At 40.4% G+C, this 27,709-nt stretch overlaps 1 protein-coding gene across 1 annotated transcript in view; it reads right to left on the bottom strand.

Moving 5' to 3' along the window:
* Window positions 1-27,709, bottom strand: part of DIS3L2 (DIS3 like 3'-5' exoribonuclease 2) — a 374,099-nt gene that overhangs the window by 220,321 nt on the left and 126,069 nt on the right. The gene's annotated exons all lie outside the window — the stretch shown is intronic.

The following is a 27,709-nucleotide window of genomic DNA, read 5'->3' as shown; positions in this document are numbered from 1 at the left end:
AGATGCTTTCAGAACATCTTTTATACTCTAAGGGAGAAAAAGCCCACACCAGTTCCATAACATATCTTGCCAATGTGTTCCACACAACAGGTAATTCAGGAAAGATTAGGAGGCTGGAATTACCATGAACAAGTATACTCTACCTAGATATCTGATATCCGAGTTTGGTCTCAAGAGCTGGCAATCAAGACAGGGTAGTGAGGGCTTTTCCGAGACAGCCCAAATCCTGGGCATGCAGCTTTCTGTAACGGTCACTGGTGGCTCCGTCTTAAAATGACTATTGCTTCAGATTCCATCCCAATAACAAGCAAGTCTTCTGTTCCAAAGGTTATGCCAGGTTGCATTCAAAAAAAAAGGGCAAGCCATGGAAGTGGGCCCAATTATGATTCTCAGAGATCACACCTGAACACGACCTTTTCCGGTTCTGTGTTCATAAGGATATCCCAGCAGAAATCAGGCTTTGTTCAGACAAAGATGCACCCTAATAAATTAAACTGAAGCTTGTAGCCTTACAGGTGAGCACCACAGATATGTTCAATGAATGTGAAGAAACACACTGCCAGTTTAGAAAAGTGAATCACCTTAACAGGTTTCCAACAACTACGTCTTGCCACAGCGAGCAGCAAAGCTGTCAATTTAATGAGAGAATCTATCGCGTTGTTTAATCACAAGATCATTTGTTTCTTCATTTATACCATGTGTGTTTACTGAGCACTGGGCATTGAGGATTCAGTGTGAATAAAAGAAAGATGATCCCAGCCCTTATGGAACATACAGTTTAATGCTGGAGTGATATTCAATAAATAAGCACTCAATAAATATAGAATTATAAACTGTGATGAATGCTAAGAATGAAAGAACACTCCCAAGGAGGGAGAGAAGAGAACATATGATTTAGATTAAAAATCAGAGAAAGGCCCTGTGTGCAAGTGACACTGACGCTGAGATATGAGGATGGTGTGTGTAGGAGTGAGGAAGGGGACAAAAGACCCCAAGTGGGGAATGGTACTTGGGAAGGGGTGGAGGTGGGAAGTCCTTGGCACAATCAGGAACAGAAAGACCATGTGGCTGGAGGACAATGAACAAGAATGGGCATGGCCAGAAATGGAAATGAGAGGTAGACAGGAGTCGAGTCAGATGGGGTCTTGCAGAAGTTAAGAATCCTGAGTTTAAACCTACATACAATAGGAAGCTGGCTAAGGATTTTGTTCAAGAAAGTGACTGCCTAACTTGAGACTTGGCCAACCTAAGAGGGGATGTTGGGAGACCAGTTAAGAGCTATCGCAGAAGTCCAGACACAAGAGGATAGTGCTATAATACAAGCCCTGGAGATGGAATTAAAAGGATCAATTTGGGCTTCCCTGGTGGTGCAGTGGTTGAGAGTCTGCCTGCTGATGCAGGGGACATGGGTTCGTGCCCCGGTCCGGGAAGATCCCACATGCCGCGGAGCGGCTGGGCCCGTGAGCCATGGCCGCTGGGCCTGCGCGTCCGGAGCCTGTGCTCCGCAACGGGAGAGGCCACAGCAGTGAGAGGCCCGCGTACCGCGGGAAAAAAAAAAAAAGGATCAATTTAAGAGATATTTTGGAGTTGAACTAATAGACTTTAGTGGTAATTAGATGTGAGAGTTTAAGGATTATTAGATGTAAGAAATAAAGGATTACTTCAAGCTTTCTAACGTCTGCAGCTAGGCTGATGGAGGCACTGCTGGCACAGGACAGACTAGAAGGGGCGGCGAAGATCAAGGGTTCTACTTCAGAGGTGGTTCTATGTGAGAGGCCACCTGTGAGATCGTCAAGTGATGATACTGAGTAAGCAGTTCAACATGAAGATCTGGAACTCAAGAAGAGAGATCTGCACTATGGCTCTAAGTATAATTTATATGCCAAGAACTTCCACATTTATAGTTTTCCAGCCCAAGTTGCAGAGAAGAAATTCAAACCCAAGTCTTTTCAACTACTAAGTTCCTGAAGCTCTTCCACTGATATATGCTCAAGTATGAAGTAATGTGCTGTCAATGTTAAGGAAATAAGCAAGATTCACTGAGGAAGTGAGTTGGGCTTGAAGGATATACAGATGTTTTGGAGAAAGAAAGTTGAAGAGCATTCCAGGTAAAGGCCAGCACTTGTACATGGCCCAGAGCTGTGAAAGAGCCTGACATGGTAAAGGATTAGTAAGAGATTTACTGTAGCTACTAACGGGTTGAGGACACAAGTGTTGGGCAGGAAGGGACTGGATGGGGAAAGGAACAAAACTGGTGGGGAGGTGGGATAGGTCCTATGGCAGAGATTCTAGTTCCTGCCCAATTTATCTATTCTCTTCTTTCCTACTAAGCAGAACTCCGATTTTTTTTTTTTTTTTTTTTTAGCTAGCATTAGTTAGAAGACTACATCCCTCAGTCTTTCTGTAACTAAACATGGCCTGGATGTCTAAGTTTTAGGCAATAAGATGCAGGTTAAAGTGTTGTGATTTAAAGGATGGAGGTGCAGCCTTTCCCTCTTCCTCCTTGCTGGCTGGAACGTGGATGTGGCAGCTGGACCTCAAGCACGCATCTTGGTCCTGGAGGCTACAGGACAACAGTGCATTCTGCTGTGCAGAGCAGCACAGCAGAATTGAAGACTATGGAGCTAACCTATAAGCCTTGACCTGCCTACCTCTGTTCTTCTTTTCTGTGAGATAGAAATAAACTTTCTTGTTTAAGCCATTGATATTTTAGGATTTAACGCCACTCTCAGCAGAACATACTTCCTAACACACAGGTCCAGACAGTGAAACTGATAAGCTTGGATACTATCCCACAAAGCACTAGAAAGGCCAGGGACACATATATTTTAGAGCAATGAATTTGGTAGCATTCCAGGGTGGAGAGACAATAGTAGCAGAGAGCTTAGGAAGCTGGGGTTACAGTCTAGATGAGACGCCATCAGAATCTAAATTAAGATAGTGGCAGTGACAGTGAACAGAGGCAAGATTTGAGAGAGATTTTTGAGAAGGATGCTGCGAAGTGTGTCTCCATCACTATCAATGACTTAGTACAAGAAAAGGGGCTTCAGTTAAAAGAGCTTTTGATTGACTATCAGGGAAAATGCTTTCACAGAACGATGAAACTCCCTGATGAATTACTAGAAGAGGGGAGAGCTGCCGGCAGTCCTCAAGGAAGGAAAAGGTTATGTTTCCCCACAGCCTTCAGTCTGCCGTACTGAAGGCAGAGCCGGCCCCATGCATTCTGTGGCTCCTTCCAGTTAAAAATGTCCAGAAACCAGTGACTACCAAAATTCTTCATCTAAAAAACAGAATTTTCTAAAAACTGGACATACTACAAATATAAGCAACTGCTCACTATATTCTCAAAAAAAAAACACTCTAGGAGGGAAAATCGAGTAAAATCCTAATCTCTTTATACAGATTACCTGAAACTTCTATTTCAAACATTCCAAAAGGAAAACACCTTGGCTTGCTGGAGCTGGCACTGCCACTGCCTTAGAAGCGAGTTTGATTTGGGCTCCTCACACAGAAACAATGGACTGACAAGGCTGGTGATCCTTAACACTTGACAAATTCATCAGGTTTTCAGATGATTAGACTGTGATGCTAAGTAAAGGCAACCTGAAGAAAAAAGCAAGGAATTGGGCAAAAAAGTGTTTCAGTCTTTCCAATTAAAAGAGTGACAAACTCTGACAAATCCAAGCTTTCTCATCTCTGAATGAAGGGTCACAGAAATTTACAATTTCCACCAAGAACTCAATGAAAACTGTAATATAAATTTTGGTCCATGAAAACAATTCCCCTCAGATCTCTCAAAATCAACCAACAAGGAAAAGTTACTTTCTGGGCCCCTCTCCCCTGTGAAATGTTGGCATGACAACACAAGTCCTCACAGGGCAAGGTAACATTCATGTTAGAATAATTTTCTGGATGTCCCTGGTGGTGCAGTGGTTAAGAATCCACCTACCAATGCAGGGGACACGGGTTCGAGCCCTGGTCCAAGAAGATCCCACATGCCGCCGAGCAACCAAGCCCGTGCGCCACGACTACTGAGTCTGTGCTCTAGAACCCGCAAGCCACAACTACTGAGCCTGCACGCCACAACTACTGAAGCCCGAGTGCCTAGAGCCCGTGCTCTGCAACAAGAGAAGCCACCACAATAAGAAGCATGCACACCACAATGAAGAGTAGCCCCTGCTCACCACAACTAGGGAAAGCCCGGGCACAGCAACAAAGACCCAACACAGCCAAAAATAAAATTAATTAATTAATTAATTAGAAAAAAATAAGGAAACAGTCTCCTGTGACTATGGAAAAAAACAACAACAAAGAATCATTTTCTGTGCTGCAAGTTTGCCAGCCCAAGCAAATCTCTCACTCTGAAATAAAGCTACTGCAATTGTGTGGTGCCGCAGAACGTTCACCGTGTGTTGACATACATCACCTCATTTGATCCACACCATAACCTCATACGATAGGTAGACTGGATATTGTTATTCCAGTTGCACCAAGGAAATGGAAGTACTGAAGGGGTAGAGCCAGCCGATGACATCATTCAGGGATCCTGGTGCTAGCTGTGGCAGCCTGCTCCACACAAGCAGGAATCAGAGCATCATGGGAAGAGCCATGAAAACCTACATCAAGATATTGCTTAAGTGGCCGTGGGACTCCTTGAAATGCTGGCATCAACTCAGTGAAGGTTCTGAGTATCTGTGGAGTGTCAGGCACTACAAATGACGCTGGCTCTGTCCTTGGATACTCGTGTACTAGAAATGAAACAAAATGCAAACAAATACTGAAGTACATGGAGTTGGTGAGTGCTGGCAAGCAGTGTGTCCAAAGGCAGTGAGAAGGGAGCCAGGGAGTTTGACAGCGAACCCCCGAGCTAAAGTGGGAAGGCTGAGTAGGAGCTGGCTAGATGGATGGGCATGGCGAGCATTCCAGAAAGGAAGACCATGTGTAAGGCACCTAATCAAGAGTAAAATGAGAAGGACAAAGGTTCTCTGTGTCTAAACACGTTGCAGGGACCAGACCACGAAAGGCCTCACATGACATGCTGAAGAGCATGTATTTAACGTTTTAGGGATGGAAAGTCACTGAAAAATATGAGAATAACATAATCAGAATTATACTTGATGAGGAGTCAAGGGTCAGCCTATTGCTCCTTTGAAGATAATCTGTCTTTTTCTCTAGCTGCTTTTAAGATTTTCCCTTTGGTTTTCTGTAGTTTCATCTTGATGTATCTAAGTATGGATTTTTTTTTTTAATTCTACTTACAATCATTGGTTGTAAATCTGTGATTTGGTATCTCAACTGTTATGGAAAATCTCAGCCATTATCTTTAAATTTCACCTTCGCTCATCTTCTCTCTCATCTCCTTTCTAGGTCTCTAATTAAACTTATTTAGACCTCACTTTATTCTCTATGTCTCTTACCCACTCCCTCTGCATTTCTATTTGTCTCTCCATGCTATACTCTGGATAATTTTTCCTTACCATCTTCCAGTTTGTTAATTTTCTCTTCAGCTTTATTCAATCTTCTGTTAAATGCATCCACTGAGGTTCTTCTTTTTTTTTTTTTTTTTGCGGTACGCAGGCCTCTCACTGTTGTGGCCTCTCCCGTTGCGGAGCACAGGCTCCAGACGCGCAGGCTCAGCGACCACGGCTCACAGGCCCAGCCGCTCCGCGGCATGTGGGATCTTCCCGGACCGGGGCACGAACCCGTGTCCCCTGCATTGGCAGGCGGACTCTCAGCCACTGTGCCACCAGGGAAGCCCGAGGTTCTTCTCTTTAAAATATTTAATCAAATATAAACTTTTCCTCATCCACTGAGTTTTAAATTTCATTACTGTTATGTTTATTTCTATAAGTTTTGATTCCTTTTTTAATTTGCTATGTCACATTTCATAGTTTCCTATTCTTTGCAGATATCTTCAAGCTTATCCTTTATTTCTTTAAACACAGTAGTTTTTTATAGATGGTAATGATTCCAATATCTGATGACGTTTATGAAGGGCTGTTTCTGTTGTCTGTGGTTGCTGATGATTCTTGCCCTTGGAGTATGGTTTCCTTGGGTGCCTGGTTATATTTACGTGCTGGTTACTGAATAATCTGAGGCCTGGGCAGAAGAAACCTTCCTTCTGAAAGAATTTCCACTTGATTTTGCCAGACACCCAGAGGCACAACCAGCCCATAAACCAATTCAAGACTTGAGATTCCTTGGTTGAGCCAGTCAGCTTGAACCTGAGCTGCAATTCCAGAAGAGAGCTGGTATGTTTCAGGTCCACCCTCACCGTGACAGTGCAGTCCTTTGGGGTCCCAGCTTCTTGTGAGAAATCTGAGCTTTATTTCTGTCCCCCACAACCGCTGGTCAAACCTGCACTCTTGCATGGGTTTTCCACCCTAATTTTAACCTGGTAATGCCTGTGAGCTCTTTGATGCTTTAAGAAGAAGGCTGGGTTGGGTTTGGCTTTTGTATTTTATCTAAATATTTTTGGTTGCTTCAGTAGGAGAGTGCATGTGTGAATAACAGTTCACCATTACTATCTACAGAAAGTCGCTAGAGTTTGTATTTCAGAAATATTTTTCAGGTGGCAGTGTAGAGCCTAGTGAGTAGTGACTGGAGTTAAGAACAGGAGAGGGGCAGTGGTGATCTGTGCAGGAAACACAGCAAGGAAGCTACTGTGATAATGCCCAACGTTACAGTAAGCAAAAGCACAAGGGATGGAGAGAAGAGACAGGTATTCTCACATTTATTTTTCTCAGCAACCCCATGAGGGAAGCATTACTATTCTGGTTCTTATAGCAATCAGCCGTTCTAAGAGGTAAAGTAATTTATCCCAGGGTTCATCCAAGGAGATGGTTAGTAGAGGTGGCATCAGAACCCAGTATGACTCCAATTCCAAACTCTTCTTACCACAGTATGATGAGATCTGGAAGAAAGACAGGTGCATGCGGGTGGGTTCCAATGAGGATGGGAGGGTTGCCAAAAATTTTTTAATTCACTTAAAGACATAGAAGGATTTTAGATTTTAGAAGGTGCCAAGTGATAAACAGCTCTCTAAATAACTTCACTGCTTCCACCCACAGAAATGACAGAGTAGTTAAAAGCATGAGCTTTGGGACTTCCCTGGTGGTGCAGTGGTTAAGAATCCTCCTGCCAATTCAGGGGAAACGGGTTCGAGCGCTGGTCTGGGAAGATCCCACATGCCGCTGAGCAACTAAGCCCACGCACCACAACAACTGAGCCTGCACTCTAGAGCCCCCGAGCCACAACTACTGAAGCCTGTGTGCCTAGGGCCCATGCTCTGCAACAAGAGAAGCCACTGCGATGAGAAGCCTGCATACCGTAACAAAGAGTAGCTCCCGCTTGCCGCAACTAGAGAAAAGCCAGTGCGCAGCAACAAAGACCCAACGCGGCCAAAAATTAATTAATTATTTTTTAAAAGTCATGAAACTTTCAAAAAAAAAAAACCATGAGCTTTGGAGTCACAAGACCTAAATTCCAACCTACATCCTGTGATCTTGAACTTGTGGTTTTGAACAAGTTACTCCCTCTCTCAATTTCCTCCTTTGGAAATCAGGAATAGTATACATGAGTTATGTTTACACGGAGTGCCCCGGCACAAAGTACATTAACAAAAATTGTTAGACATTACTACTACTGTTGTTGTCATGGTTATTATCATCAGCTCTTGGTAGTCAGTTTTGAGTGAATCCAACCCTGTTACCCTGGACACAACTGACTGGAAAGGACTGGTACACAGGGATGGCAACATTATAAAATGGGTCACATTTCCTCATCTGTAAAATGTAACCCATCTTATAGAGTTAGTGGGAAGATTAAATGAAGTTAATGTGTGCCAAAGTGCCACAGTGGCTAGAACACAGCAAGCACTCAATAACTGCTATATAATATATATTTAGATTGCATGTGCTTTTCTGTATGCTTGGTGAATTCTGTGCAAAGTAAGGAGGGAGAAGAGATGGTGCCACATAGGTAGGCAGAGGCCAGGTTAACGTTACGAAGTTTGGGCTTATCCCAAAGGCAGTGGAGAGCTACGGAAGAAAGCAGTCAGGGGACTAATAATGGCTTATGGTTTAAGAAGCTCACACTGGTTGCTATATGGGGGACAGATTTAGAAGTGAAACCGGAGGCAGAAAGGCCAGTTAGCAGGTTACTGCAATAAATCAGACTAGTGGCAGAAGGAATGGAGGGTTCTAGATAGAGAGGTATTTATTATAAAAAGCAAAACTGACAAGATTATTCAGATGCTAGCTGGGAACTGGAGGCTGGGGAAGTTATAGGGGTAGAGTAAGGAATGGGAAAAACTGCCTAATTTCCTTATAACAGATGTTCTCAAAGTATAGTCCCCTGACCAGCAACATCAGCATTACCTGGGAACTCCCAGAAATGCAAATTCTCAGACCCCACCCCAGACCTACTGACTCAGAACCTCTGGGGATGGGGTGGGAACTCCCAGAAATGCAAATTATCAGACCCCACCCCAGACCTACTGACTCAGAACCTCTGGGGATGGGGCCCAGCCATCTGAACACACTTTCCAGGGGACTCTGACGCCCACTAAAGTGAAGAACCACTGCTCTAGACAAATAAGCCATGACCTGCTATAGGAAGAGCATCTTCAGGCAATCGGGAGGGGATATAAGTTCAGTCGGACTTAGCGAGTTTGAGGTGTTGGATATTAGATCTGATGCTTAAGAGAGAGTTTTGGGCTGGAGACAGAAATGAGCATGTTGTGTGCGTACAGAGGACAAATGAACAAGTAGACTGGTTCCCTCGGAGATGGTTCAGAATCAGAAGGGAAGAGAGTCTAGGATAGAGCAGTGAGGAACAACATTATTTAAGAGAGCGCAAGTAGAAAAGTTTGCAAAAGAAACTGAGGTGTGATCAGAAAGGTAGCAGAATAATCAGCCTACTGTGAAGTCAGAGAAGCCAAAGAAAGCATGCGTTTCAGTAAGAAAAGTATGGTCAGCAGTGTAGACTTAGTGACAAGGTCATAGGAGGAAATGGAGTGAAGCAGAACGCCATGCGGGGAACTGACTGCGGAGACGAGGGTGTGCACCAGGCTCCGGAAGGCTGGCTGTGAAGGCGGGGAACAGCACAGGGTGGACGCTGCAGAGTGAAAAAGAAATCACACATGATTTCTTGTATTTTTTTTAAGATAAGAGAAGCCTGAACACAGTTAATTGCTGATAGGAAAGAATCACTAAAGAAGGTGTGGTTGAAGAGGGCACAACAAAGAAAGGGAAGGGACCCTGGGCGGGAAGGGAAGGGACCCAGAACCCAGAGGGAAGGATTAACCTCAGGCAGAAGGTCAGAGAGATGCCAACTTCATTGTATCAAAATAAATGGAGGAGGGAAGGAGTCTAGACACAAGCCATTCCTAAGTGGAAAGCTGAGGGGGTTCCACAGGGGAAGGGGGTGGGCAACAGCTCTGGTTTTTTGAAACGTAGAAGCCAATTCATCTGTTGAAAAGTGCTAGGGAGGTGAAGGATACCTAATATATTCAGAGCTGGGTTCCACAATCCCAGGGGAGGATCACATGCGAATGGCTTCCCAAAACAGTGGCCCTGAACATGCCAGGCGCTACACTCTATGCATTCAAAATATTAACAGTAAAAAATTTACAAAATAGTAATAGTAACTAGTTATTGAGCGCCTATGGCACACACCTGGCACTGTGTTAGATGATTCATAGGCACTACCAAATTTAATATTCTCCAGTAATCCAATGAGGTAGCAAGTACTATCATGCCCATTTTAGAGATGAGGTTCTAAAAGATCATTAGGAAACGAGGCTCACAAACACCAAGTGATAACACGCTTGCTCACGGATACCAGCTAGGAAACGACAAGGGCGGGATTCGAACCTAAGTCTCATCCTCTTCCCATGATGCCACACAACCTTCAGGATTTGAACAGGATTAGTAGAAGTGAGAATGGAAAAGAAAACATGATTTTTGAAAGATGTGCCTGAATGACAAGATACTGGGAGAAGTCAATCAACTCTTGGGCCCATTTTGAGTTTGGGGTGACAATGTATGATCACGTCCTTTACCCAAGCTGGAGATATCATTCTACATCTTGGGGCAGAGACTGGGAATATCAATTAGATGATAACAATGATAACATTGTCTGAAAGTAGACAGATGTGTATAGACTGGGGAAAGAAGGACTTCATATAAGAGTAACAGAATAAATAAATGAATGAAAAGAAAGCTAATACTCAAGCATTAAAAGGAAAAAAATCCCTTCACTACCCAAATTTCCTTCCTTGTTCTAATTTACAGACTGGTGAGAGATGAAGAACAGCGGGACTCACTGTGTCAGAACTTGGTCACCCTTCTCCCCAGGCTGAACATGAAGATACCTTCAGGTTCCTGAGTTGAAGCGGTGCCCTGGGTAGAGTGATTTTCGTGCCCAAACCTGAGTCCTTCACAGGGTCTTCTCAGATGCGGCTTCGCACTGATTCCCATTCCCAGCTGTTAACTGTATTAATTACATCATCAACACTGCTTTTCTCTGAGCACTCTCTGCTCCAAATCTTTCTCTTGCCCAGGAGAAACCACTTCTAAATTTCTCTCTACTAAAGCTTTAATTGGCTTTTAGCTTCATGGCTCCCAAAAGACCCAAAATGTAGGCCCACATACTTATGTGCTCCCATCTACCGCTGGCTTTAACTTACTAATTCTGCATCTTTCCCAACAGATGAATGACTCCTCCAAGTTTAAGTTGACTTCCATCTGAGTTTTTCTTAAAGGGGACAAGCCTGACCTGTTAACTGTGACATGACCATTTCAACACCAGAAACACAGTGTTTACTAAAATCTGACTAGTGTTTCTTTACCTGTCTTCCGAAGACTAGCTATCCATCAAAACTTCAAAAAATGAAAAAGGTGCTGAGCTATCATAGGGGGTTAAGTAGAGACTGGCCTCCCCCCACCCCAAGCATGGCAAGCTAAAGTAAATGAGTTTTGCTGTGTTCTGAGCCTGTGATCCACATATATCAAACATATATCTCTCTCATGTTCTAAGTCTCCTAAAGCACATGTGATATTTCATCCTATTGAACATTTCCAACAGGGATGATGAGATCCAGCCCACTGCTTGGGCAAAAGGGAAAGTATTAAAATGCTGATTCTAGAGAGTCAGGCCTCTTTATCAATTCAGTTCCTATTACCTAAAAACAGGACTCCAAAATGATCATTACCAGGCAAACGAAAACAGGTAGGTTAAAGAAGAAAAAATTCTTACAGGCTGCATCATTTCTGAGACCCAGCAGGCCCCCTGGGAAACAGAACAATACACCACTCAAAAACAGCTAATGTTTGAAGCATCTTTAATGGAAAATTGCTTCTCCTTAATAACGTAACAACCTCTAGCTCTAAATGCAAATCAGGCAGATCACTCCAGCCAGGTTATATAGACATGGATGAGTCATTGCTTTTGATGCCAAACTGACAAATATGAAGGTTTCACAATGGATCCTATGTGGCTGCTGTGCAGAAAAAGGATTCAGGTGTTAAACAGGAAAGCAACTAGTTTGGCTCTTCCTCAGTTTCAAAGAAGGAAAGGAAGGATAATCTTTTGCAGAACATTTGCTGAGTACAAGACTGTTCTGGGGGTTGAAAGTAGGTGAAAGATGAGCAAAAACAGTTATATGAGGGAAATAAAGAAAATACTGAACCATAATAATATCAGTCATGGAATGTGAACTGAAAAAAGAAACAAGTACCTAGAAAGAAGAGTCGCGGAAAGGAAAGATCACACATCTAGCTGGAAGAAATAAGTACAGGCTCATGGGGACAACATCCTGTGGTTGAGTGGACTCTACGACGGCCCCCAGTGACCCTCACAGCTCCTGCTCTTCACACCGTGGAATAACCCCCCTCCCTCTGAGTGTAGGCAGGACCTACGACTTGCTTCTAACCAACAAAATATGGCCAACATGACAGGATGTCACTTCCATGATTACGTTCCATAAGACTGTAACTTCCACCTTGAAAACAGACTCTCTCCCTTGCTGGATCTGATGAAGCCAGCTGCCATACAGAGAGGCCCACACCAGCAGCCAGCAAGGAAGTGAGATCCTCAGTCCAAAAGCCCGCAAGGAACTGAATCTAGCCAACAACCATATAAACTTGGAAGAACACCCTTCCCCAGTAGAGCCTTCAGATGGCTGACACCTTGATTGCAACCTTGTGAGAAACCCTGAAGCAGAGGACCACGCTGGGCCATGCCCAGATTCCTGACTAAAGGGGAACCTTGTTTCCTCTACTCATAACACTTAGGATATAAAATGTATGGGTTTTTCACACCAAGCAATTCTGCAAGTCTCTGTGGACACCACCTGGTGGCCAACAATTTAATTCAGTTCTGATCCTAACTACCTGGAGAGAGTACAGACCTCACAGATTAAGGGCTCAGTCCCATGAGACTGCCTGCCCCACCCCCCACTTCAGACTGCAAATGCAAGTAGTGGGCCTCCAGATTACCCACACTCTGTCTGAGTTGGCTGCAAATTGAGGGGGTTCCCATGACCCCATCCTTAGGTTTGATAATCTGTCATAACGGTTCACAGAACTCAGGGCAGCATTTAACTTACATTTACTGGTTTAGTATAAAGGATATCATAAAGGATACAGCCAAAGAGGTACATAGGAGGCCCAGAGGATCCTGAGCACATGAGCTTCTGTCCCCATGGAGTCGAGGGGTGCACCACCCTCCCAGCACATGGATGTATTCACCAAGCTAGAAGCTCTCCAAACCCCATAGTTCAGAAATTTTTATGGAGGCTTCATCATGCAGGCATGATCAAATATTAATTCAATGTTCAGCCTCTCTCCACTCCCTGAAGGATGGGGACGGGGCTGAAAATTTCAAGCTTCTAACCATAGCCTGAAATGATTAGAATCATTTCATGACCAACCCCATCCTGAAGCTATCCTGGAGTCCACCAAGAGTTGCCTCACAGAACAATAGATGCTCCTATCACCATCATCACTCAGGAAATGACAAGGGTTTTAGAAGCTCTGTGTCAAGGAACCAGGGTCAAAGACCACATATTAGAACAAAAGATGCTCCTAGCACTGCTATCACTCAGGAAGTTCCAAGGTCTTTAGGAGCTCTGTGTCAGGAACCAGGGGCAGAAGCCAAATATATATTTCTTATTATGTTCTACTGACCCACAGAAAATGTGAGATAGTAAACGTGTTGTTTTAAGTCTGCGGCAAATTTGTTACACAGCGATAAATAATTAATACACATTTAAAATGACAGTTGACATTTGAAGGTTAGAGGAATTTTCACAGGAGGAGACAGGGAATTAGGCAGCATTCATGGCAGAAAAGAGGAGGCACAGAGACACAAAAGCAGAAGAGGGAAGTGAGTGCTTAGGAACAATACAAGGCCCAGTTTGGTTGGATGTGAGGTCTGAGTGGGCAGGTGCAAGAACATAGGTTGGGGGCTTCCCTGGTGGCGCAGTGGTTAAGAATCTGCCTGCCAAGGCAGGGGACAGGGGTTCGAGCCCCGGTCCAGGAAGATCCCACATGCTGTAGAGCAACTAAGCCCGTGTGCCACAATTACTGAGCCTGCACTCCAGAGCTCACAAGCCACAACTACTGAAGCCCACATGCCTAGAGCCCATGCTCTGCAACAAAAGAAGCCACCGCAATGAGAAGCCCATGCACCGCAATGAAGACCCAACACAGCCAAATATAAAATAAATAAATAAAGAAACATAGGCTGGAGAGACAGGCAGGAGACTCCTGGTGGACAAGGACAGCCAAAAAGAGCCATTAGAGCTCATCACTTACATCATGCGGTCTGAGAACCTCTTGCTTCAAGAGGCGACAGGCTTCAAAAAATGATTTGGAAAATGCCCATAACTAAATGTGTGCTTTATTCTTTTTAAGGTACTTTCCCTTCCATTACCTCATTTGATTTACACAAGGACCTGTGAAGAAGTCAAGGCAGGTATTTATTATGAAGTTTTTTTTGGTTTTGTTTTTTTACAAATAAGGAAAATGAAGCAGTAAGAGGCAAGAATGACTGGCAAAAGCTTTTGTTCAGTACTTGTTTGTTTCCTACTAGGAGCTGTTGCCACATTTTATTGGATCCTCCTTCCCTGGTGAAGATGCAAACAGGGCTAGCCAAAGGAGCATTTATACCTGGAAGAGTAGGTGCAGTGAGGCCTGGGTGAACTGCAGAGTCAAGAGTACAACAGTTTAGTCCATATAAGCTGATATCAAGAGCTTTGAAATAAGGAGGGTCAAAATGAACATTAGATCCCAAGACTATCAAGTTTATACTCGATTGCTGCCTCTGCCTCAAGCAAATGAGTCAGAGCTGAGGGGACTGGCCAAATAGGGGTCAGCTAATTGGGAGCGGAGATGAGAAACTTTACTATGCAGCTGAGCTTTACTCAGGGGCCTAGTAAAAGGGTGTGCAGGGGTGGGAGGCTGGTTCCACTTAAAGGGATAGGGGTGACTCATCTATTTTTTAGTTTGTTGGGTTTTTTTTTCAAGCAGTATCTGAAAAGCAGGGACAATTTTCTACTGCAAAATGTTAAATAAGATCTGTCCTTAATGGTGGAGGTTCTACACCCAGAGTAGGACACCCAGTTCCCTCTCCCCATCCAGAGCCACACAAGCCAGTTTTTTTCCCCCCAATAGGCTTAGCTGGAGTCTTCAACAGCTTTTTGTAAATCTCAGCAGGTTACAGCTACCAATACTCCATTAGTCAAGCAAAGATCTCCCCTGACATGTTGCTGCATGACTTGAAAAATCTACTTGGTAGTTCTCAAGGGAGAATGGGCATTATTTAGAGTGACCCAAAGGGGTAATCAATGCCAGTAAGATGAATCATAGTTCTGCATAGTGGCAAAGAAAGGGTCTCTATCAAAGCAAAAAAAAAAAAAAAAAACCAAAACCCACACAAAACCTTAAGAAAGCAGGTTAAACACTAAGTTACAAAAAAGGCTTCATTATTCAACTGAATAAAGCTTCCACATTCTGCCTAGAGGGGTGAACGGGGAAGAGCTACTTGACTGGGCCTTCTCTTCTTGGAGTCTGATGACCTGAAAACTAACTTCACAGACGAAAGTGCTCAGAATCCCAGGTCGAGGGAAGTGGGGATGAAGACACTGACCATCCCCACCTGTAATGATTCTCATTTTACCAGTTCAATAAATACCAAATTGAACTTTTCTCTTTCAATCCATTCTTTCAAAATAATGGTTAAATGCAAAAAAAAAAAAAAAAAAAAAGAGGGGGTTTTCCCTGAATAAAGGTTATTTTAAATAATTGTGAGAATCAGTCTTTTTAAATAAAAATAATCTTTAATCGTTTGATATCCACTAACAAAAGAGAGGCATTCCTTCATTTCTTGAAAATACTCATCACTTCCTTCTTAGTTCTATACATTTTTCTGTTAGGTCTTGTACAAGGCTCTCAAAATCTTTATCAGAGTTACTTCCCACCCTCCATCCTTGCACCTGAGTTTTCCATATCTACCAGCTTATGCCTTGGTTTTGTAGGATAATGACTACTTCAGGTAATTCCAACTGTGGACCATCTAGCTGGTAATCTCACCAATTTCCTATAGCTTCAACTGATAATGTTCAGATCTATAACTCTCAACATCCCTCCTCTGGGTCGATATTTCTATTTCCAATTGCCCACTGGATGTTACAACTTGAGTGTCCCCCATGTAACTCAAATTCAACATATAATCAGAACCCAGATTCATAGTCCATCTCATACCTGGTCTTATTTTTCTCATTTAAGAATGTCAACACCCATGCAGTTGCTAAACTAGATATCAAGTTAATCTCATCCTTGAATGTTCCTCTGTCTTAAGTCCCATATCTGATCTACCATCGAACTCTGACGATTCTAGTTCTGAAATATCTTGCTTACCTATCCCTTCTTCTGCATTCCAGCTGCCATTGCTCTCAGTCAGGTCAAGCATCTTAACTGGTCCCATGCCATGCCCCAATTTCTCCCCGCCTCCTAACAATCAGTCTCCTTTCCTTAACAACCTTGGGTGACTTCCCATTACCCAGATCTCTTAGCAGCCACAGAAAACTGGACAAAGCTTCACCACAGCCTATTTTTCTAGCCTCCCCTCCAAACTCCCCACCATGTACACTGCACTATTCCCACTGTAGATATTATTCTACCTACTATCCACCTCTGTGCCCCTGTTCATGCCAAGAATATTTCTGACCCTTCTTCGCCTGGAAAACTACTCATCCTTCAAGGCCTAGAGAGCAAATTGTCTTATTTTCTCTCCCTCTTCCTCCTCTCACTTTCTCCCCCTTCCTCTGTGAATGGTCCCTCCCTCCCTCTGCAAATCTGTTCCTCTTCTCTGTGTGCACTATTTGTGGTTTCTAGAAGCCTCTGTTCCCTAATGACTTTGTCACCAGCCCTCACTCCACATGACACTGTTATCCTAGAGTCCTCAAGCTGTGGAGAAAAAAATCTAATGGGTCACTGGCCAGTCAATGTATTGATGTTTCTTAGGTCAGGGGTCTACTCATGATCCAGCTAACGTCCCGGGGACAGGGCAGACTGCATCTACCACGTCAGTAAAGGCAATTGCCATGGAAGGGGACTAAGGCAGTCACGATCCACAACACACGTCTGTTACTATATCTCCTCTTATGGAATAATTTCACCTCAAGGACAAGCATCTGGATTTTACTCTTCATTCATCTTTCTCTTCCTAGTAAGTGGCAGAATGCCTGGCTTGTCACTCCCTCTGCATCTCCCTGGATGCTCTTGGTTGAGATGACAGAACATTCAACACAAACTGGCTTATATCTCAAAGGTGAATCACTGGCTAATGCAATTAGAAGTCCAGAAGGAAGACAGGCTTCAAGGTCAGTTGATCCAGGGCCCAGCCCTCTAATGGTTGTAGGGGCCCAGATTTTTTTCTGCTTCTCCACTCTTCTATCCACAGCACTTGGCTAGTCATAGGATAGCTTCCAGTACCAATCAGGGATAAATCTTTCATGTTCACATCCATCAGGAAACTACTTACATCCCAGAATTCTAAGCAGGAGTCACCCTGATTAGACTGCTTAGGTAATGTGCCTATGAGAAGAGGAAATGGTTTGAAGCTGCAACATCCAATGCAGTAGCCACAAACCACATGTAGCTATTTTAAAATAAAATTAATTAAAATTAAATATAATTAAAAAGTCAGTTTTTCAGTCACAAATTTCAAGTGCTCAACAGCCACATGTGACTAGGTGGCTACACAGAAAGTCCTACTGGCATAAGGTAACCAAGTAACTAGTATGAGGCAACCAAAACTTGGCAGCTGGGGTCAACTTAGTTCAAAGTCCCAGGAATCTGGGGAAGGGGCAGATGTCCAGATGAAAATCTAGATGCATACAGGAAAGGGAAAGAGGGAAATAGACTCTAGATGGGCAATGAACAATACTCAACATAGTCTTCTAGAAAGAAATTAAACTGATCTGGCATGATCTGCTCTTCAAAAAAAATAACCCATTTGTAGAAACTGTCTGTTGTTATTTGAGGTACAAGGTGTTTTTCTTTTACAAACTCACTAACTTCCTGTGGGACACTGGACATGCCAAGTAACCTCTCTGAGTCTCAGTTTCCTCGTCTGTAAAAAAAAAAAAAAAAAGAAGGTGAACTAGATCAGTTGTTTCTAACCTTTTAATCAGAGCAGAATTTTTTAAAATACATTTTTAAAAATTAATTTTTGCCTAAGATCTCACACTTTGAAGTATTTTTAGTAATTTAACTGCATCAAAAATTAATTTGTCACCCTGTTTTTTAATCAAAAACACACAACTGTTAATTAGAGCCTCTGATCACCAAGAAAAGTCAATGTTACCACGGTAGGCTAGTATCATTTGTATCAAAAGTAAAATAAGTTGACTTTGCAGTCTTAAAGCAAATGAACTACTTTCATTTAGTGTCATGAAATATTTATAAATAATGTGAAGTACTCCACTGGAAGCCCCGAGGGGTGGACTAACACCCGTCAAGGAGAGTACCTGATCTTGTAGGACTCATGTAGGTCCAGAATTTTATGATTTCTATAGTAATGCAACTGTAAACAGATATGACCCTCGTCACTAGCATAGACTAGCCTGACCTGGAAAGTACCAGAGAGAGGGATGAGTAGACAACTTAGAAGAAAGATTCCAAGGGTGACTGGAAATAAGGAGAAAATGATACCATCACACAAAGATGCTGATCTACATTTTTATTACCAGTAAGCCCCCCAAAAGTAGATTATTAAGTAATTCAGGGAGCCAAGTATAAAGCTAAAAGTGGACAGCAAGCAAGAGAATCAAGAGTGCAATACTGCAAAGATGCTAAAAGAACCATGGGCACGGGGGGTGGCTCCAGAGACCTTCAAGTCTTCATTCACCTCTACTGAGGAGAAGGGCAGGCACACACAGTGACAGACATATTAGAGGCCTGGGAACTTCTGTTTCCAGGTAACAGCATGAACTACATTTAATATAGATTATTTGCTTTTATTTAAATTTCTATTCCAATAATTTGGTGTTAAAGTACTAGCAAGAAGGCTGACAGGCATGTCTATTCCTAGGTGCTGTAAGGAATGGATTGGGGCAGAGTATATTCTAGAAAATAAATTACTTGTAATGTTAGAAAAATGTTCTGAAACCCAAGCTCCCTAGGTCTGTTGATACATCAAAGAGAAAATAGGTAGGACTGACTCAATGATAAAAAATGAGAAGAGGAGAAGGTGAAAATGACAAGCCAGAGAAAGAACTGGACAAGCTTCGATCATATTTCAGTAAAGAACAAATATTATTTTTTCAAGATTGTTATAATTCATCATGGTTTTCTATCTCTGATAACCCTTCTAATAACTATGTATTTAACAATTTAAAAATTCCTTTAAAAACACCCACATTTCTCAAACAGCTAAGTATATGACACAGCAATTCTACTACTGGGTATAATTTCAATGGAATTGAAGACAGGAACTCAGATACTTGCTCACCAATGTTCATTTCAGCATTACTCACTATTCAATAGCCAAAAGGTGGAAACAAACCAGTGTCCATCGACATGAATGGATAAACAAAATGTGGTATATTCAATATAATGAAATACTACTCAGTCATGAAAAGGAATGACATTCTGACACATGCTACAACATAGATGAACCTTGAAAACATTATGCTAAATGAAATAAGCCAGACACAAAAGGAGGAATATTGTATGACTCCACTTACATGACATATCAAGAAGAGACAATTTATAGAGAGGAAGTAGATTAGTGGTTAGCAGAGACTGAGGCGGGTGAAATGGGGAGTTGTTTAATGGTTACAGAGTTTCTGTTTAGCATGGTAAAAAAACGTGTGGGAATAGTACTAGATAATAGTAATGGCTGTGCAACATCATGAATGTAATTAATGGGACTGAATTGTAAACTTAAAAATGGTTAAAAAGACAAATTTGGTGCTATATATATTTTATCACACACACAAAAGATTTTTAAAACCACAAGAGTTTCTGTTTCTTATAGAGAGTGTAGGGCAGGGAATAGTGTGATAATATTTATTGCTTTCAAGGAGGGAAACTCAGGTGGCAGAAGAGACCAGGTAGGCCCCCGTCCTCTGACAGTCCCTTAAAGAAACTCTTAGAATAGAGGGGTTCTTCAAGGACCTAAACAGATGCCGATGACGCTTTAAACTACATTTCCAATCCAATCTCTGATGTCAACTTCAACCTACATTTCCAACTATACATGACCACCTCAGACTTAACATGTTTAAAAGAAAGTCCTTAGGAATACAAGATAAAGGTAGAGATTACTTACAATAAATAAAAATAGTAGAAATAAGTTTCTACTAAAAATTAAACAGACAAGTCACTTCCTAGTGTAATAAAAAATGAGGGGAAAACTGAAAGGTTTGATTATAGATGCAGAGGAAATTAATTGAAAAAACTTCGTACAACTCTATTCTAAAATATTAGAATAGGTGGCGAAAATGTATGATTTTCCTGGAAAATATAATTTTAATTTTGCATTATCAAAATTAATGCAAGAAGAGGGAAAAAAACCCTACAGAAACAAAATAATCATTACACATGGAGAAAGCTGCCAGCTAAGGAAAGCCCTAGCCCATGTTCCAACCATGCGTTCTTTAAATGCTTCAAGTATTGAGAACACTTGATCATTCTCAATGCTATTCTGACTGCTCCAAAGCAGTGAGAAAAAGAAAGGTCCCCAGTTCTTCCCAAAAAGTTAATAGAGCCTGATACCAAAACACAAAAAAGACAGCACAATAAGAAGAAACTGCAGACAAATCACACATTTTGTATTTTTAAATCCAAAAATCATAAATAAATATCAGCAAACAGAACTGAGTTACATGTTAAAACATGCTACACACCACGACCAAGTGAGAGTCATGGCTGTATGAGGGATGCAAGAATTATTCAACATTATGTGTCATCAAGTAAACAAGCCAAAGGGGAAAAAAAACAAAATCTTGAAGAAGCTCAGAAGGCACTTGAAAGAAAACTTCAATATCCATTCCCAATAGAAACTTTTAGTTAAAAAAGAAAAGGGACACTTGGTTAACTAGGTCTGAAGCCAACAACCAGCACTGTGCTTGAGGGTTTAATACTGGAAGCATTCCTATTAAAGTCCAGAAGAAGGCAATCACCACTATTATGTAATACAGTTCTTAAAGCAATGGCCAATGACATGAGGAAAAAATGAGAAGCACAAATTAGAAAGTTAGGGACAAAATTATTATCTGCAGATAAAATTGTTTTATACCTAGAAAATCAAAGCCACCAACTAGAAAATTATTGGAAATAATAAGAGCATTCATTAAGGTATCCAGCTTAAAGATACACAAAACAACCCCAAAAGCTTTCTTATATATCAACAATTACATGTAGGAAATTGCTGGAAAAAATTCCTTTCAAATTAATACTAAAGAACACAAAATACTCAATGTTTTTTTTTCTAATACTCAAGTTTTTTCTAATGTGCAATAATGCTATATATAAACTATTAAACATATTAAGAAGATGTAAGATTCAAAATTCACATTGTGAATAGGTTTGATAAACTAAGACATACATAGACCATACTATAGTCAAAACAGCAAAACAGGGCACAGTCCCCAAAAAAGACCCCACAATTGAGCAAAAATTGAGGCAACAGATTTTTACCCAAACTATTTTAATTAGCGTGTTGCATTTCCTAACAGTAAATAATTAAAACATTCATTAAAGTCTTGTTCAGCATCAACTATCAATTCCAGTAGCTTAAACCAGTCGTTCTCCAATTGTGGTTTGAGATCCTGCCAAAGGCCCACAAGGTCAAGACTCTTTTCATAATAATACTAAGACATTATTTGTCCCTTTCACTCTCATTTTCTCATGTCTGTAAAGTAGAGGTCAGCAAACTAAACTGGCCCACAGGCCAAATCCAGCCATGTCCACTCATTTACATATTCTCCACAGCCACTTTCAGGCTACAAAAACAGAGTTGAGTAGTTGTGACACAGAAGTCTCTGTCTCTGGTGTATCCCACAAAGCTGGAAATATTTACTATGTGGTCCTTTACAGAATACCTTTGCTAATCCCTGCTCTAATGAACAATAGAATGTGTGCTTATGTATTCTTGTGTTTTCTAGAATTTTCTAAGATTATCAATTTAAAGTACAAACAAGTATATTTTAGAAGTTAATTCCATTTTTCCCCTCAGTATTTTGACTATGGTTTTATCTACTATACATCATTAACCTCACTGATGCCCAATAAATCATTATTTTAAAATCTGAAGTTCTCCTTAAATGTACACAGAAACACAACTAGAAGTAAGTACACTTATTTTGCAATATTTTAAGGCTTTCTTTGTTTTAATTTTAAATACAGAAATATTGATAGATATAACCTACATACACAAAAGCATTTTGGAGTCTTCAATAATTCTTAAGAACACAGAAGTGTCCTGAGACCAAATAACTTGAGAATCACAGGTTTAAATAAAGTTGTTTGCAGCAGAATACAAATTCTTTTCAAGAACACAAGGAACACTCTCCAGGATAAATCACATGCTATGCCACAAAACAAGTCTCAACAAATTTAAGAGCACAGAAATTACAACAAGCATTTTTCCCAACCACAACAGTATGAAACTACAAGTCAATTACAGAAAGAAAAATGGGAAAAGCACAAACATGTAAACACTAAACAACATGGGTCAATGGGGAAATCAGAAAATACCTCGAGACAAAAGAAAACGGAAACACAAACTCTATGGGATGCAGCAAAAGCAGTTCTAAGAGGGAAGTTTAGAGTGATAAAGGCCTTCCTCAAGAAACAAGAATAATCTGAAATAAACAACCTAACCTACCATCTAAAAAGAAGAACAAACAAAACCCAAAGTCAGCAGTGGGAAAGAAATAATAAAGATCAGAGAGGAAATTAAATAGAGACCAAAAAAACAACAGAAAAGATCAATGAAACCAAGAGCTAGTTTTCTGAAAACACAAACAAAACTGATAACCCTCTAGCCAGACTCACCAAGAAGAAATGAGAGAGAACCCAAATAAACAAAATTAGAAATGAAAGAGGAGCAATAACAACCAATACCACAGAGATACAAAAAATCATAAGGAAATACTACAAACAGTTGTATAACTATACACCAACAAACTGGATAACCTCGAAGAAACAGACAAATTTCTAGAAACATACAACCTGCCAAGACTAAATCAAGAACAGACAATATGAATAGACTGATCACTAGTAGTGAAATTGAATTTGTAATTTAAAAAATTCACAGCCAACAAAAGCCCAGGACCGGATGGCTTCATAGGGGAATTCTACCAAACATATGAAGAAGTGCTAATACCTATCCTCCTCAAACTATTCCAAAAATTGAAGAGGACAGAGCGCTCCCAAATTCACTCAGTGAGGCCACCATTACCCTGATACCAAAACCAAAGACACTACAAAAAAAAAAAAAAAAAAAAAATTACAAGCCAATACCTTTGATGAACATAGATGCAAAAATTCTCCACAAAATATTAGCAAACCAAATCCAACAATATATACAAAGGATCATACAGCATAATCAAGTGGGATGTATTCCAAGGACACAAGGATGGTTCAATATTTGCAAATCAATGTGGTACAGCACATTAACAAAAATGATAAAAATCACATAATCATCTTAATAGACACAGAAAAAGTAGTTGATGAAATTCCATATCCATTCATGATAAAAACTCTCATCAAAGGTGGTAGAGAGGGAACATATATCTACATAATAAAGGCCATTTATGACAAATTCACAGCTAACATCATACCCAATGGTGAAAAGCTGACAGCCTTTCCTCTAAAATCAGGAACAAGACAAGTATGCCCACTCTCGCCACTTCTATTTAACACAGTATTGGAAGTCCTGGCCACAGCAATCAGACAAGAAAGAGAAACAAAAGGCATCCAAATTGGAAGGGAAAAAGTAAAACTGTCACTACTTGCAGACGATATTGCTACTATATACAGAAAACTTGAATGTCTCAAAAAAAAACTATTACAACTAATAAGTGAATTCAGTAATGTTACAGGATACAAGATTAATATACAGAAATCTGTTGCTTTTCTATATTCGAATAATGAACTATCAGAAAGAGAAAGAAAAAAAATACCAATGCCATTCACAATCTCATCAAAAAGAATAAAATATCTAGGAATACACTTAAACAAAGAGATTAAAGACCTATACTGTGAAAACTATAAAACACTGATGAAGGAAAGTAGAATGTGATACAAAGAAATGAAAAGATATTCCACGCTCTTGGATTAGAAGAATCAGTATTGTTAAAATGGCCAGACTAACCAAAGCAATCTATAGATTTAATGCAATTCCTATTAAAATACCCATGACATTTTTCACAGAACTAAAACAAATAATCCTGAATTGTATACTGAACCACAGACTTTAAGACCCTAAATTGTCAAAGCAATCTTGGGAAAAAAAGAATATAAAGCTGAAGGTACCACCCTCGCTGACTTCAGACTATACTACAAATCTACAGTAATCAAAACAGCACGGTACTGGCATAAAAACAGACATATAGATCAATGGAACAGAACAGAGAGCTCAGAAGTAAACCCATGCACCTATGATCAATTAATCTGTGATAAAGGAGGCAAGAATATACAATGGATAAAAGACAGTCCTTCAGTAAGTAGTGCGGGGAACACTGGACAGCCACATGTAAAAGAATGAGATGACAACATTTCCTCAAACCATACACAAAAATAAATTCAAAATGGATTAAAGACCTAAAGGTAAGATCCAAAACCATAAAACTCCTAGAAGAGAACATAGGCAGAACATATACTGCATATGCTATAAGAATTAAATAATTAAATGTCATGAGGAATAATTATAAAGTACTTAGGGCCTAGCACGCAGTAAATGTTCAATAAGTATCAGTGATTATTATGTGTAAATACGTATCTGGGTATGCATGTATACAAAAATATACCTAGGTATATCCTAGGTATGGCAAAAGAAGTATTTAGAGGGAATTTTATAACTTTAAAAATATTTCAAAGGAAACAAGAGAAGTCGAAAAGACATATTCAACTCAAGAAGTTGGGAAAAGGACAAAAAAGCAACGCCCCCAAGTAAGGAATAAATAACTAAGATAAGGGCAAATATCAATGATATACAGAACAACATCATCAACAATAAACAGAAAAATAACACAACCAAAAATCATGTTCCTTGAAAAGACTAATAAGATAGATCTTTGGCAAGCAAGAGTTAAGAAAAAAGAGAAGAGTCAAACAATTAAAATACAGAACGAAAAGGGAGGCAAAAATACCAACACAAGGAGTCATTTTAATAATTAAAGAATATTAATGAGTATTAGGAATATCTATGTGATCATAAATTCAAATGGATAAATTGCCCTTCAGTTATGCCAAAATTGGCATCAAAAAGAGAGACTGAACAGACCAATCAGTATAAAAGAGACTGAAAGAGCAAAGATCTCGCCTTCTGAAAAACAGCAGGTGCAGAAAATTTTACAATGAGGTCTACCAAATTTTAAGGAAGACTTAATTCCTGTTTTTTTAAATTAACTTTTATTGGAGTATGCTTTACAATGTGACTCCTGTCTTATACAAGCTATTCTGGGAAAATAGTAAACCGTCAGTACAGATGAATTTATTTGCAAAGCAGAAATAGAGACACAGATGTAGAGAACAAACTTACGGATATCAAGGGGAAAGGGGTGGTGGTGGGATGAATTGGGAGATTGGGATTGACATATATATACTACTATGTATAAAATAGATAAATGAGAACCTACTGTACAGCACAGGGAACTCTACTCAGTGCCCTGTGGTGACCTAAATGGGAAGGAAATCTAAAAAAGAGGGGATAAACGTATACGTATAACTGATTCACTTTGCTGTACAGCAGAAAGTAACACAACATTGTAAAGCAACTATACTCCAATAAAAATTAAAAAAAAAAATGACCAGGACATTTTATGAAGCTAATATAATCTTGACTGTAAAAACCAGATAATGATAAGAAAATGATAGGTCCGTTTAACATGATACAAAAAAATCCTACACTATATATTACCTAAGTAAATCCAATATTGTACTTAAAAAATAATAATATATTGGGATTAAGTAGGAGTTATCCTAGGAATTCAAGGATCGTTCAATAACAAAAATACATTTAAAGGAGAGAAACCAAATGATACTCTCAATCAATAAAGAATCAGCTTTATGAAGTTCAGCAAAAGGCAAAACTGTGGAGTTAATAAAAGACTGTATGAGAAAACATCTATGTGACCTAGGAATATGCAAAAAACTAAAAAAAAAAAACCCATAAAGTATATGATTAATTTTATCACAGAAAAATTAAGAATTTTTGTTCAGTGAAAAACACCATAAAGTTAATAGACAAATGACTAAAGGACAGAATGGTAGAAGATATTTGTGATGCCTAAAGTGGAAAAGGGATTATTATAGAGAATAGATAAGAACTGCCTGCAAATCAACAACAGAACAGTAACTATGATGGAACAATGGGCAAACAATATGAAAAGGCAATTTACAGAACTTAATCTCTAGAGTATAAAAAACTAGAAAGCTGAATAATTCTAACTATTGGCAGGAATGAGAAGGTAAAAGAAGCTTCATGGGTGTGGAGAAAAGGGAACCCTCCTGCACCGCTGGTGGGAATGTAAATAGGTACAGCTGCTACGGAGAACACTATGGAGGCTGCTTAAAAAACTAAAAGAGTTGCCATATGATCCAGCAATCCCATTCCTGAGCATATATCCAGACAAAACTATAATTCAAAAAGATACATGCACCTCTATTTTCATAGCAGCACTATTTACAATAGCCAAGACATGGAAGCAACCTAAATGTCCATCGACAGATGAATGGATATAAAAGATGTGGTATGCACACACACACACACACACAATGGAATACTACTCAGACATAAAAAAGAGTGAAATAATGCCATTTGCAGCAACATGATGGACCCAGAGATTATCATACTAAGCGAAGTAAATCAGAAAGAGAAAGACAAATACCATAGGACATCATTTATATGTGGAATCTAAAATATGACATAAATGAACTTCCACGAAACAGAAACAGACTCACAGACATAAAGAACAGACTTGCGGTTGCCAAGGGGGAGGTAGGGGAGGGGAGGGAAGGATTGGGAGTTTGGGATTAGCAGATGCAAACTATTTTATACAGAATGGATAAACAACAACGTCCTGTTGTATTAGCCCAGGGAACTATATTCAATATCCTGTAATAAACCATAATGGACTTCACAGGGAGGAATGGCTGGTCTAGCACAGGTCTTAGACATTGGAGGTCCTGACCATCTGTCTCTACCCGAATCACACATGATATGAATGCATCACCCACTCAGTCTAAAAGACAGGGAAGGGCTTCCCTGGTGGTGCAGTGGTTAAGAATCCGCCTGCCAATGCAGGGGACACGGGTTCGAACCCTGGTCCAGGAAGATCCCACATGCCGCGGAGCAACTAAGCCCGTGAGCCACGACTACTGAGCCCACGTGCCACAACTACTGAAGCCTGCGCGCCTAGAGCCTGTGCTCGGCAACGAGAGAAGCCACCGCCAACAAGAAGCCCACACGCTGCAACAAAGAGCAGCCCCCACTCGCCACAACTAGAGAAAGCCCGCGTGCAGCAACGAAGACCCAACGCAGCTAAAAATAAATAAATAAAAGACAGGGAAGCAAAAAGTCCCACTGTATCCTTCTAACATAGGTCTGGACAAGGCTTTACTCTTTTTTAAAAACAAAAAAAATACTTTAAAACACTGGCACAAAACATTGCCCAAAAATTGTGGTTGATGGGAAACTGCCTTATATTTAATTTTTAATATAATTTCTGAAGCAAACATAACTGTCTTCTAATTATATTAATCATCATTATACACAGTGGAGAGCTAGGAAACAAAAACATAAGAAAGATTTGATCTCAGAATCTGGAAACACTAGCAGAAAGGAAATGAAAAAAATTAGCTCGGAGAAAGAAGGGTTTCTAGACAGTCAGGAGTACAGGTTCTTGGCATTTCAGTAACCCCAAAGTATCACAGGAGAATAATCATATGGATCTGCTTTTCTCAGCCAA

Source organism: Stenella coeruleoalba, assembly GCF_951394435.1.
Source record: "Stenella coeruleoalba genome assembly, chromosome: 6".
Lineage (NCBI taxonomy): Eukaryota > Metazoa > Chordata > Mammalia > Artiodactyla > Delphinidae > Stenella > Stenella coeruleoalba.
This window is presented reverse-complemented; position numbering and strand designations above follow the sequence as displayed.